The following is a 12,933-nucleotide window of genomic DNA, read 5'->3' on the forward strand; positions in this document are numbered from 1 at the left end:
GGGAAAGAGGTCTTGACCTGGAGAGAAGGGGTAGTAGCACGCTTGTGGATAGAAAAATGTGAATTTGAACAACCTCTAGAATGAATTGAGAAATATTTAAACAGAATCAGATGGTGTGAAATTACAAACAGATATTAAACAGATTATGTAAAATTCTCTCTTTGATTTTCTCTGTGATTCTTGGTTATGCTAATTGGGGAATTGAAAGTATGTTTAACACATGTCCATTTGTATTAGATTTAAGTTAGTCTGTATAACAAAATGACATGTTTCTTCTATAAACTGTCATTATATAAATATATTTTAACATACTGTGGACCTTCTTATAATCTGTGCTATTTTCCCTAAAGAGTTTGAGTTTTACAATTGTGTCTAGTAAAGACTTATTTAAGATATCACTTTACAAGTCTGTTCTCTATCTGCTTTTAATGTAAAAATAGCACCTCAGTCTAAACACGTAACATGTTTCCTTTCAGTGGAACAGGCTCGGTGTTATGTCAACAACAGACGAAGTGGAATCCCCCCAAAGTTCAATGTGCATTACTTAGTTGTTCTTCAGAAATAGTCACATCACTACATGAGGCCGTGGGAAATACTGAAATATCCTGTCGAAGGCTACAAAAAAGTAACACAGAAAGACAACATATCAAGTAGGAGCGCACTCACAGACTATCCGCCCAGTGAATGCTCAACTTTTTACATTACGTGTTCTGGGATAAGCTCCAGCCTCACTCCTGTGACCTTGAGCAGGATACAGAGAAAAAGGTGGAAAATTAAATTCAGCTTCCAAATCCAAAGAGTTTCTTTTCATTTATCTCTCACATTTGCTTGTTGTGCTGGGGATGAAAATCAATACATCTATGCTTAAACCAGATTTGAGACTTATATCTGTAAATTGCAGTCAGTGCGCTATGGAGCCTTTATACCAACATTAAACACATTTACATTTAATGTTAGATTTTGATAAGCTCTGATATCAACCAGTACACAGATTTGCATTTAGCCAGTACTGTCATACCTATGACTGTCATACAATGAGGCAATCAATACTGTGTAAAAACAAATATGTTGCTATTATTTGGCAAGTATTACAAGGTTGGTTGAAATCTGGATAGGTGACTGGAGAGTGAGGGGATAGAGAGGATTAAGGTTAAGAATCAATGGAGAGAAAAAAGACATTAATTTATTGCTATATTTATATATTGATTGGAGGTTGTAATAATATTTTCCAATTTGTCAAAAACAACCAACAGTCGTAACATTTTTATTCAGACAGTAGCAAAGCGCTATTGCCAGTAGACAAATAGCACCAGCACTGGTTCACAACATGAAGTTCATCAATGTCATATATTCTATGAGCACAAAAGTATAAAATAATAGAATATTGTATTAACACTTTGTATAAGATGCATTTCCATGGGGATTTTTATACGATCAATATTTCTTGTTGATGAAAAAAGCCTATTAAGAACACTCTTAGAAAATGAGTCTTTCTAAAAGCTGTTTACGTAACCTTCAAAATGAATATGCAATGTTATGAAAACGTACATGTAGAGTTTCTGAGTGTTGTCGAGACATAAGCCCCAGCAGAATGGCGGCTGATGTGCACGTTTTATCCTTGCACACCTGATTATAGGGTCAAACTTTGCACTAACTATGTCTGAGAATTGCGTTTTTTCTTAATCTCGCACGATTACCCTTTGCCACTTGGTTGTGGTCATTAATCCCTCCTCATATAGTGACTGACAATAATTCCTGCACTTTGTCCAGGAGACGCCACAACCATTCATCACTCTGTCACCCCTCGCCAGGGACCCACCGGTGTCCATTTATCCAAAGGAAAAACAGTGGCTCTGTTCTGTATATAATATTGCCTCCATGATGTAGTCTCCTAAACTGTGAGAAAGCAAATGAAAGAAAAGTGGTAGTTGAGATCGTTAATGTTGCAATATAACTTATTAAAGATATCTAAATTGTTCCTTGCACTGTCAGAGCAAACAAAAGAAGGGAAGCTAACATTATGGCGGAGTTGGTTGGTGGTTGTTGCCGATCGCTTGATGTTCTTTAGCTCACACGAGGCTGATGCTATCTGATATACCCCCCCCCCCCCCGCCTTCCTCGCTCACATTCACTCTGCGCCACCTGCACACACTCACATAGGCACACACATCGATGACATAAAAAGACTGTTTTCTGATGAATAAATTTGTATATTTTAGAACCTATCCCAGTTCCAGCAAGTATTCTCCAGAGGCCCTGCCTTCTTCTCTCCTGAGTTCCCCTGCAACCCAGTGGAGTCATTAGTCTGCTTGCTGTGTTGAACTCTTTAATCATCTGTGTGTTACATAAAAAGAGGACTATTCCTCAGTGACATACAACGGCATGCTCAGCTTGGTCGGGGCTTGCTTTGATGTGTAGAGGCTGTTGTGTTGTGTCTGCACTATAGGCTTCTTGAGGCTCAGTTTTTTCCATTCCTCTGTGGAGGTGCGATAAGATGTCAGTCTTCCTCTTGTAGCAGTGAAGATGTGACTGTGAGTGTAGAGTTTGCAACTAAATAGGAGCAATGGGCCTTTGTAGATATTTATCCCACTACAGTGTATAGTGCAGAGTTTGTTCCTCTGCCTATGGTGCCTGTATCATGTTCATTTTTCCTGATAGTGAGATACATGGCTCTGGTTGCTAAAAGCCCTTCATTATTAATTCACATATTTACAACAATTAATCTCACTTTTCCAAAGAAAATAAATATATAAAATAAATATATAGAAAAAACAATTCCCTTTGTGTGAAAACTTAATGTACATGCTCACACACCCACATGTGCACATACACACGCTGCATCAGTGTTCCTCTGGGATGGAGGCAGGCGCCTGCTGCCATGGTATCAGGTTGCAGGTCTGTCAGACACAATGGTGAGGAGTTGCCCCGCGACTCGGCCTGAGAGAGCAGAACAATGGAGCCGCAGTGCAGACGGAGCAGCAGAGGGCACGACGAGCAGATCCGTCAGCCGGGCAGAGCCGCTCGGGCCGCTCCGGCCCCCCGGACCCTCTCCTCGCGCACACAATGGAGGGTGGGAGGTCAAGAGCTTGAGGAAATGGAGGGGAATTCCCAGCATGTTGTAATAAAATGGATTCCTCTATTTCGGTGACTGAACAAATAGGACAGAGTCAGGCTACACCCAGAATACATCATAACTTTCAGCGATTACAGTGAAGTCATTTCTTTGGGTCAGGGTGCAGCTGGAGATAATCAATTTGTGGGTCAGTGGTTCGCTCCTCTTTGAGCACTGCTCATTAGTTTTGCATAAAAGTAAATGGCTTGTCTGTCTGACAGCTGAACTTGTGTCATGGGACCATTCCCAGCATGCTCTATCTGGTTATCAGAACATGTTACTGTAAAATATGATTATGAATGATAAAGCCATCCATCCAGCCACTGCTTATCGTGTGAGAGTCTCAGGGGGGAGCTGGAGACAATCCCAGCTGACATTGGGCGACAACCTGGACAGGTCGCCAGCGTATCGAAGGGCCGAACAACCAGTCACACTCGCATTCACACCCACCATCCATATAGAGTCTCCAGTGAACCTAACCGCTATCTGCATGTCACGAACTCAGCATAGAAAAGTCTCGGCCGAGCTGGATTTCGAACCTTCTATCTGTAACCACCACACCACCGTGCCGCCTAGAAAAAAAAATCCCTTTCTGAATTTTAATGCAATAACGTAAAAAGATTTTGTGTTGTGCATCTAAATACGTTGGGAGAGAAAAAAAAGCTCATCCATGTCATGACCAATAAATCTGAGTGCGTCTGATCTGTTCCATCTCTTACAGGAAGAAGCATATCACTTCATGCACATGTACACTGCCCCGATCTGTTTCAGGGGGACCAGGCTTTTAGTCGCTGCCGTGCACAAACAGAGGTCCTGGAGACTGCTGCCCTCAGAGCGGTGACTAAGGGGGGGGTAGTGAAAGCCAGATTTTGTTAAAGCTCTTAATAAGGCACAGTGTGATATATAAGCCCGCAGGCGGCAAAGCTCTATGTGCAAACACTTCAACCACTCGTGTGATAGGGCAATCTGTGTACGGAACAGCGGATGGCCTAACAACTCTGTTATTTCACACGCGACCCTATTTGGCCTCTGTGATATCCTTAATTTGGTCGCTGAATTTGATATAGCGCTGCAAATATTTGCTTAGGCACACATTAACTCTGTTTGCCTGGTGTGTTATGATAAACAAACCGCAATGGTGTACTGAATGTAATAAATGTTAAACAGTGCATGCAATTATGCACTTCACATATCTAACCCTGCACGCTGAAAGCGCACTTTGTGCACATATGAGCTCTATTTTGACAGATCGTTATTCCCCCTTCCTGACCACCTAGGGTTACATTCAGAAATGAACTGTTTATGAGATGCCTTGGGTGGATGGCACATTTTTTTCATGCCGTATTCCAGTATGAGGAAAATATAGGTTTTTACATGAACATTTCTCAGGTTCAGGGAGCAGAGAATACATTAAAATGCACAGATGCGTACAGTCTGGTTTCTTCTTTTCTGAGTTTTCTTGATTCATTTTTATGTCACTGACTGAAGAATGGACTTCCCCTAATGCCTTTTGTCCTGTTTTGAGGACTTGTGCTCTTTTACTTTCCTTGCCTTCACTGTAAAAAGGGGAAAATGGCAAACGGGTTTAGTTCCCTTTTGCTATTATACGTTCAGCCGTTTTATCTCCTCCGTGTCAGGGATTTTTTTCCCACCTCTCTGGATTTTTTAAAAGCTCTTTTCTCCTGGCCACAGTATAGCCTATTATTCCTACTAGTGCAGTGCCCGTTCTAAACCTGCCTAAACCTCCAAACCTGTTTGGAATCGGATGTTTGTTTGGCCTGTGGAGATACTGGTTGGAGCTTTTTTTTCGGAATCTAAAGAACCATGAAATTGCGCCACCGCTTCTGCAGAAAAAGCTGCTCACCTGTTCAAGTTCACTGAAGCTCGTCTCACCATGCAGAATCTCAAACTAGAGAACCGGTGACGTTTTCGTTGTGACTTATGTGACTTAAATTGATGACTGCTGATCGCCTGTTTATTCAAAGTTTATTAAAATTGAGCATATCTTGTGTCCAAATCGAACCAAACTAGATTAATTGCACTTCCCGGGCCCTCAACAAAACACATGACAAGTGTGAAGCCAATCAGATATTTCCGAGATATGCGAGCAACATACAGACAGATTTCTGGAATTAGTTGATAGATTGTATCCATAAAAACACAGTCACACAGTACATCTATACTGTGCAGCACTTTCTCTATCATATATCACTCATACACTGCACCCACAGCAGTCAAGGGATATTTAAGGTTCACTATCTTGCCCAAAGACACTTCAGCATGAGGAATGGGGACAATGGAATCGAACCGTTTTCGGAAAGGATGCATTCACTCCTTTCGATGACTCTTGTCCTCATGTGTGTAAAGTCATGTAAGGTCAACAACGTGTTCACCTTTAAGTCAGTCAGAGAAGAGCTCTAATTTCCCCCCTGCTGCGCCTCATTACCTGAAACTCAACATCCGAATGGAAGGAGTGAGCGTGTGAGATCCGTAGAAAAGTAGGGCATCAGCGGTCAGCTGTATTTGGATTATAAGTCAACATGCTTTTAGCTGTGCTGTCTGCTGAATCAGCTGTTTCTGCAGCATAGTGAATGATCTTAATCCTGTATATCCAGGTAACCTTTTCTGAAGGAGGATGAATACAAGAGAAGTGCAGACGTTGTAGTCGGGCCATGTCTAGACAAAGACGGCAACATAGGACTGTTCCTACATGGGGTAAGCATCATTGATTTTGTACCGGCATGAACGCAACAGCTGCCACACTGTGCGGAAAATGAGGAAGGGGTCCTGTTTTTTAGAGTTACAAGTTAATATCTTTCCTCTGCGAGAATACACGCTGTACGAACCCCACAGTTTCAGAAGGCACAGCACCGGCAGTTTCTACTTCTTGATACTTGTTCTGAAGTAAGCTTTTTTTCCCAGCGCGGTGACAGCTTGCAGCACTGGTGAGAGAGGAGAAGACAAAGCACTCTGTACTCCGAGGCTGTGTGTGATTAATGACAGAGGTGTGTGTTGCAGTGGGCACCCTCGGAGCAGCTACAGATCAGTCTTCCTGTAAGACAAATCTGACACTCAACAACCCACCGCCCCACCTGCTACCCCCTCACCGCCATCAAACCCTCAGCTCCTCGCAGCCAAGTGCACCCAGCACGACATCGCGCCCATAAATCATCCTAAACAAAGCATGTTTAATCTGTGACGCGCAGGCCTGACACACAAATGTATTACCTGTTGTAGGAAAACTGCATGTGCCCCTCTGAGTCAAGCCTCTATTTACCTTTGAGAAACCAGTAAAATACTGGAAAAGACAAAGTCTGCAACAAAGGAGGCTGATGATGGCAGTGTCTTTCAGGCTGAATTCAGGAGACAAAGCGGTGAGCTACCCAAACACGCCGCCGCCTTTTCACGGTGGATGACATGCTTGCTACGACTTCCTCGACTCCACTTGCCAAAAAGATTTAGGGATTTTTTTCTCAAGCACATTTGTAAAACATGAATACCAAATTATCTCTTGTGGATTAGAGTTACATAGCTGCTCTACGCATGCTATGAGTCATAATGCTCAGCGAGACTTGGGCACCTACCTTCAACTGCATGAGGGTAGATTTTTAGAAATCAAGTGTGCTGTACCGGGGCATTGTTAGGGAATATGCATGTGAAATTGTGCTCAGTGTGCAAAGGCAGCAGTGTAACAGCAAAAGTTGGTGTGAGAGGAAACGTGTTTTTAACAAATGTATACATGATGTTTTTCATGTGGTTCTTATCAGTTAAAAAAGGTCTGAACAGCATCTGGAGCCGAGTGGAGAAAACCGTCTCCTCTAAAATACTGCCCACAGGTGAACAGTGACAGTGGATCCAGATATCTTTAGCTTCCTTGCCATACAGTCTGACAAAGTGAATTACGGTAGCATTAGCTTGATGTGGAGTCGTCGCTAAAATGCCAAGGAGTGGTCTCTCCCACACATTCCCTCTGGCAGACTCCCTCGATCGTGCTTGTCCTCGACATGTCTTTACACTGTAAATGGTGGGAATGAGAAGTGATGGCACCTGCTGACTGGCTCTGGCAATGTCAGAAAATCACACGTACACACACACACACAACGGGGATTTTGCTTATGATGCAATCATCAAGTCAGAAAATCTGTGAAATTAGCCGACAGTGAAATGCCTAAGTACAAAATGATCGTTACGCCTCATAGAACATAAAAGTTTTATCCTCCTAAAAGCCAGAACAGGCATTAAGGCATCATGAACGTTGTCTTTTTTTTAAATGTAAATGCTACCGCAGGAAATTACAGCTCTCTCTTAATTAAAAAAAAAAACAGAAGGAAGAAATTTAGAGAAAGTTTGTTGTTCCTTCTATTCTATGCAATTTGTGTGCTTGCAAAATTGGCTCATCTTACCCAGCAACCTCTGACACCGTGAATCATATGAGGTGATTAATTGAATAATACTTGAAATTAGGGACAAAATGAATAATGGTAAGAGCAGTTTCATTCCTGACCTTGTTCAATATTTAATGAGCTCACAGATGATGGAGACCAGATTTTATAAATGGAGCTATAGGCTCATGTGAATATTGGGGATAATTAAAGAGCGTGTGTTATTACCTGCAGGGATTTCCGTACACCCATAAACCAAACAAGACAAGATGGACACTTGGACGACTCCGCCTCGCAGGTCACAAGCATTCAGCGCTGTGATAAACAGAGGAGAATACATCAAGAGACCCGGGAGATGGGTTAATCTCCAGAGAGATCATGCAGCTCATCATAGGGACCTTTGTGGTGCTGTCGTTCTCTGCCTCGGGAAAAGCACAGGCGTTCGACAAAAAAACCCACGGCGGAGTGTCAGAGTTGCACAGAAGTGAGATGAGAAAAACAAGAGGAAAAACATCAGACAACACCAGAGAAGTCACTCCTGTCATTAAAACCTGTCTGACAGACACACGGAAACCGTCCTGACTCGCAGAGGATCATCTGACGGCTGATGACCCTTAAAGCAAACTGGTCACCTTCCTACTCACCCACAGTCACTGGAGCTCTGCGTTATGTGCTGCACTTTACCCAGCTCACTGATATCATGGGTGGGGGGGGGGTTTCATTTCAAGTGGCATTCCTTTGCATTAACAGTTGTGTGCTATTCTACGCTGTTTGCAGCCGACAGGCCGTGGTTACTTTTAATTACAGTGGGTAATAAGAGACGAAATCCAGACTGTGAGACACACGGTATTTTTAGATCTTGATCTTGATTATCTAACACGCCGCTGCACAGATACGACTTTGTTGGGAGACTTTTTTCCCCCCGTAAATATGATATAATCACTGTGGATAGAGAGTTTCAGCACTTTGAAACCATCATTTTCTGGATCTTAATATTTTATATGTTTTAAACTTCACAAACCCATTTGCATGCTTTGGTGAGAAACTCCAACAGCGTATGTAATGAGTACATTTATATATCAGAGTCGTTATCTCACTGTAGCCGCGGTGTGACATTTGTTGGCAGAATTTGTCTCGTGACTGAAGGTGTAGTGTGTGTGGCGAGCGGAGGACCACGGGATGGGTGAGGGCCGTTGAGGGCTTTTCAGAGAGGCTCTTTTAATGAGCCTCAGATAATGAAATGTTATTTCAGAGATCGCGGTGGCGCGATTGCCGCCTCAGAAAATTGTGTGACTCAGTGATCTGCTCGTGCTTTTCTCATTTACAAAATAAACATCTATTTCTTTCCCCCCACATTCGTATTATAGATCAAACTTGACTCGTACAGCCTAATAAAGCTGGCTGCATGAGACGTGTGTTTTTAGGCCCTTTTTTTAATTGGAGAGAAAGAGTGTCTGGGTCTATTTGTGGTCTGGAGTAATGTTGGAAATGCCAGCTGTCGCGCATCAAAGCCCTGCTAGAACAAACCGTTATTTGGCATCTCCCTGCAACTTGTTGAAATACATCGCTTACTTTGTCTTATAGTCAATTTTCCCCTTAATTTAAAAAGGCAAACTGCCGCACATGGACATTTGATGAATAAAGTTTAAAAAACTCGCCTTTTTAATCAACGTGAAAAAATGCCCGTTAAAGGTTAATTTCGGTATATAAACCAAATAAGAGTCAGACATAAACTTAAAATTATTAACTCTAAAACTTTACCCTGTTTGCAGAAAAGGACATTTTTGTATTCTGTCTATCCTCCTGAGCGAGGAAAGAAAAATCCTCAACACCTTCTGGAGTTATGACTGACAGCTGTGGCTGGTGCAGAGAGCCCTGAGCCAAGCCCCATCACATAACGCATGCCCGACATGTCCATGTCCATCTGGGGGTCCACTCTTCAAACCACAAGCCCCCTCGTTGCTCTCTGCCGGCAGAGAGACAGAGGGACAAGAGGAGGAACAGGGTGTGAAGACGGGCCTCTCAGGGCTCGGAGGGAAAAGCATCCAAAGCCAGCTGGTCTGGCTTTGAGGTAAATCGATGGGCAGAGTGAAACAAAACCAGCAGAAAGAAGAGGACGTCTTGCAGGTAGAACGCAAAGGAGAGACAAAGAAAGTTAATACGCCGAGCAGAAGGTCGGAACAGCAGGTTCTGTGAAGGTGTCTGTGCAGCAGCAGCAGCAACAACAAACAGGTGAGACACAGGCGTCACAAAGGGTCTCGACTGCTTCCACGTCACGGAAATGTGATGCCAATTAAAGCTAATGTCACGTCAGGTTTGATACATCTGCGATTATGTGGATTTGAAAAATGATCTAACAACACATACTGTATCATACTTTAGTCCACTGCATCACGTTCTAGTTAAACCTAATGAGCTAATGTAAACCACTGCCATTGTGTTGGTTGTGTTTTTGCCAGCATCACAGTTTTTTATTTTATTGTGGCCATCACTTTGGGAAGATGTGGAGTGTGGGGTGGGCAAAGGAGCTGCTAAAGGAGATGCTGAGAGCAGTCTGGATCCGAACTGTTGTCAGCTGGCATCAGTCTGAACTCACAAAGAACCAGTACACAGCAGAAAGTTTACTGATTGAAAACACTCCAAGGAAACAGCTGGGGACTGTAATTGTTGTTTGCCACGACTATTGTTACACACTATGTGATGCCCAAGAAAGAGCCAAATAACATTCATGTTCAAGAGGATGTTGTTTTATCTGTTTTTATTAAAAAATAATGTCATGCTATGCTTTCTTTTACTTTTATTAAAAGGAATGTTGCTAATATGGTTTTAAACATAGACTGTATACAAAGATGGACAAAGTGTCTCCACTTCCTCCCTCTACCCAGAAATGAAGCCAAAATATCCAAGTTACGAATACTGGCATCTTGCTCATTTGAGCCACAGTCTGCAGAGGGACAAATATAACATTTTACACATCGTTGAGAACTACCTAAAATGACAGAAACCATCTTAATATGTACTTTGGTTTTTTAATTGGGTCCATGTCCTACCTGCTAACATGGAGAAGACAGGGTTTATGACCTACAGTGAAGCCAGCCACCAGGTGGTAACTGAGACGCTTTGGCTTCACTATTGGAGAGCAGTCATGTCATCCTTATATAAGGTCTATGGTTTTAATGTGGATACGTTTTAGAAAACTGTAAAGAAAATTAAAATTTTTGCTGAATTTAATATTACTCTCACGATGCTGCAGCAGTGTCTATTGACCTGTAGAAATCACGGAAAAGTGATTTCAGAAAGTTATCAGTTTTCAGAAAGCCAGTTCTATCACGCTGAAGGACTGGGAAATCACTCGTTTGTTGTTGTTCGGTACAACATCTCTAAAATAAAAGCCCCTCTGGGTGCCATGGAACACAATCTGAGCCACCCCCACAGAAAGGAAATTAATTTGGCATAATAGTGTAATAACTATAAAAATTACAGATATGATTGAAAATATGCCTTTCTCAGTGAAAACTTGCCCAAACTCTCATTTTGTACTAATGACTTAATTTAAAAAAAGACAACTAAGGACATTTAAAACCTCCACAACTAACAAATACACATAGTGCATTGTGGTGCAATATGAGGACTGATGTGATCTGCATCTCTACCATGAGAACAGTAGCGGTGCCCTTTGGTTTAGCATCTACTCTTGTTCCTCTTCTTTGAGTGGGTACACACTATTTCCATGTCATGTGAAGTTGGCTTCAGCTGCCATTGACAACTATGGACAAAGTGATCATTATACTTTATCTCTCCTGGCCTTTTAAAAGCCAGCAGGTGGAGTGTCTGGCTCCTTTAATATTGTTCTTTTGCACAGTAAAGTAAAAGAGGACCAAGGCTCAAGCAAACTGCAGGAAGAGCCAACCAACCCATCACCTCATGTTGCCATAAAGAATCACCTCATTTAACCTGAACCAGTGCATGGCCAGGAGCCAAGAGCAGACAATACAGACACTAAATCTGGATGACTTCAAGCAATGGTCTTTTAAAGTCCACCACTATTGTGGATTGTTCCTGCAGATTATGACATACCTATGGAGACTTTAACAAACGTATAGTGCAGTGTGGGTATTAATGCGGCAAGTGTTTTGTATAGGCATTAAAAGTCATTAAGGACAGTTGTGAATTCTTGGCCTAGAGCCCTGAGCAATCAGGAGGGATGAGGAAGGCGAGACACAACCTTTTCCTGTGGGACTGGGACTAAGTGGTGAAAAAGGTAGCTCAATACACCAGGGACCATACTATACTAGACTAATACAAATGAGTTGGAGACAGCAATACTTTGTGAAAACCCTTCTCCTTCATTAGTGCCCATACAGCATAATGACACTGGATGTCATTATAGGAGCGGAAGCCCAAATAATCATGCATTGTTTTACTATTCAGCCACTGAAATGTTGCCATTAAATTACTGATTAATCATGTTTATGAGCTCATCTTAAATTTTGCAGATACAATCTTAATCTGCTGTAACTACAGCTGTAAAATAAATGTAGTGGAATAAAATATTTCCCTCTGAAATGTTGGACTAAGTAGCAGCTAATGGAAAATGCTTGAGTAAACTATATGTACTTGAGAACTTATCCACACTGTTCGGGTTGCCCCATTAACATAACAGGGCACGTTCAGCTCAGAACATTTTTTTATTTAAACGGAAACGGTCAGAGGCCCTGTACATAGAGCCTGCCCACTTCCTGTTAGTCCTGTTGTATTGAAATATGCTGCAATTCACCTAGAGGGCACTCACTAGTTTGCCCAGACAGCAAGAGCTGTGATTGGTCCGCTTGGTAGCATCGCATCTCTGGCAGACTTGCCACCATTTTTTAATTGACTTCAAGGAAAGAACACGGACGACGTCTTTCTTTTCTTCGTTGCAGTTCTTTAAGAGAAAGTAATTGCTCTTCAACATCTGTCAGCTCCAACTCCAACACGATCCACTGAGTAAAACTCGCCATTGATCTGAAGTAAACAGGACCAGAAACCGGAAGACACTCAACACCAGCATAGAAACGCTCCCCTTAACATGGAGGAGGTAGGATTTATGACCTTTACTGCAGCCAACCACAAGGGGGGGGGGGGGGGGGGTCATAATGGTTTGGCTTCACTTTTTGTCAAGTCTACGTTCCACATTCACATGATAACCGGCTCTGCTGAAACCTAAATGGACCATGCCATTATGGGACATGACCTTACAAGTACTTATAATAAAGTACTTATGATTGGAAAGCCACAAATCAAATGTAATCGAACAATATATATTAACCATCTATTGTTTCACCATTTGATATCAAAAACATTAAGAAAATTGGCAGAAAAATATTTTCTTGGAAAAGTTAAATTTTGGGGCTACAGCTCCATAGCGTCCTCACTCGTTCTCGACAACCTCACGAGCGC

The 12,933-nt window shown here is 42.2% G+C and overlaps 1 protein-coding gene across 1 annotated transcript in view; it reads left to right on the plus strand.

Annotated features, from left to right (window-relative positions):
- Positions 1 to 9,458: 9,458 nt before the first annotated feature.
- mef2aa (myocyte enhancer factor 2aa) overlaps positions 9,459 to 12,933 on the plus strand; it is a 61,103-nt gene continuing 57,628 nt past the window's right edge. Inside the window, exon 1 of the mRNA XM_034587088.1 lies at positions 9,459 to 9,726. The gene's annotated coding sequence lies outside the window, so the exon portion shown is untranslated. The remainder of the gene's footprint in view (positions 9,727 to 12,933) is intronic.

The sequence above is a fragment of the Hippoglossus hippoglossus genome, chromosome 6 (assembly GCF_009819705.1).
Source record: "Hippoglossus hippoglossus isolate fHipHip1 chromosome 6, fHipHip1.pri, whole genome shotgun sequence".
Classification (NCBI taxonomy): domain Eukaryota; kingdom Metazoa; phylum Chordata; class Actinopteri; order Pleuronectiformes; family Pleuronectidae; genus Hippoglossus; species Hippoglossus hippoglossus.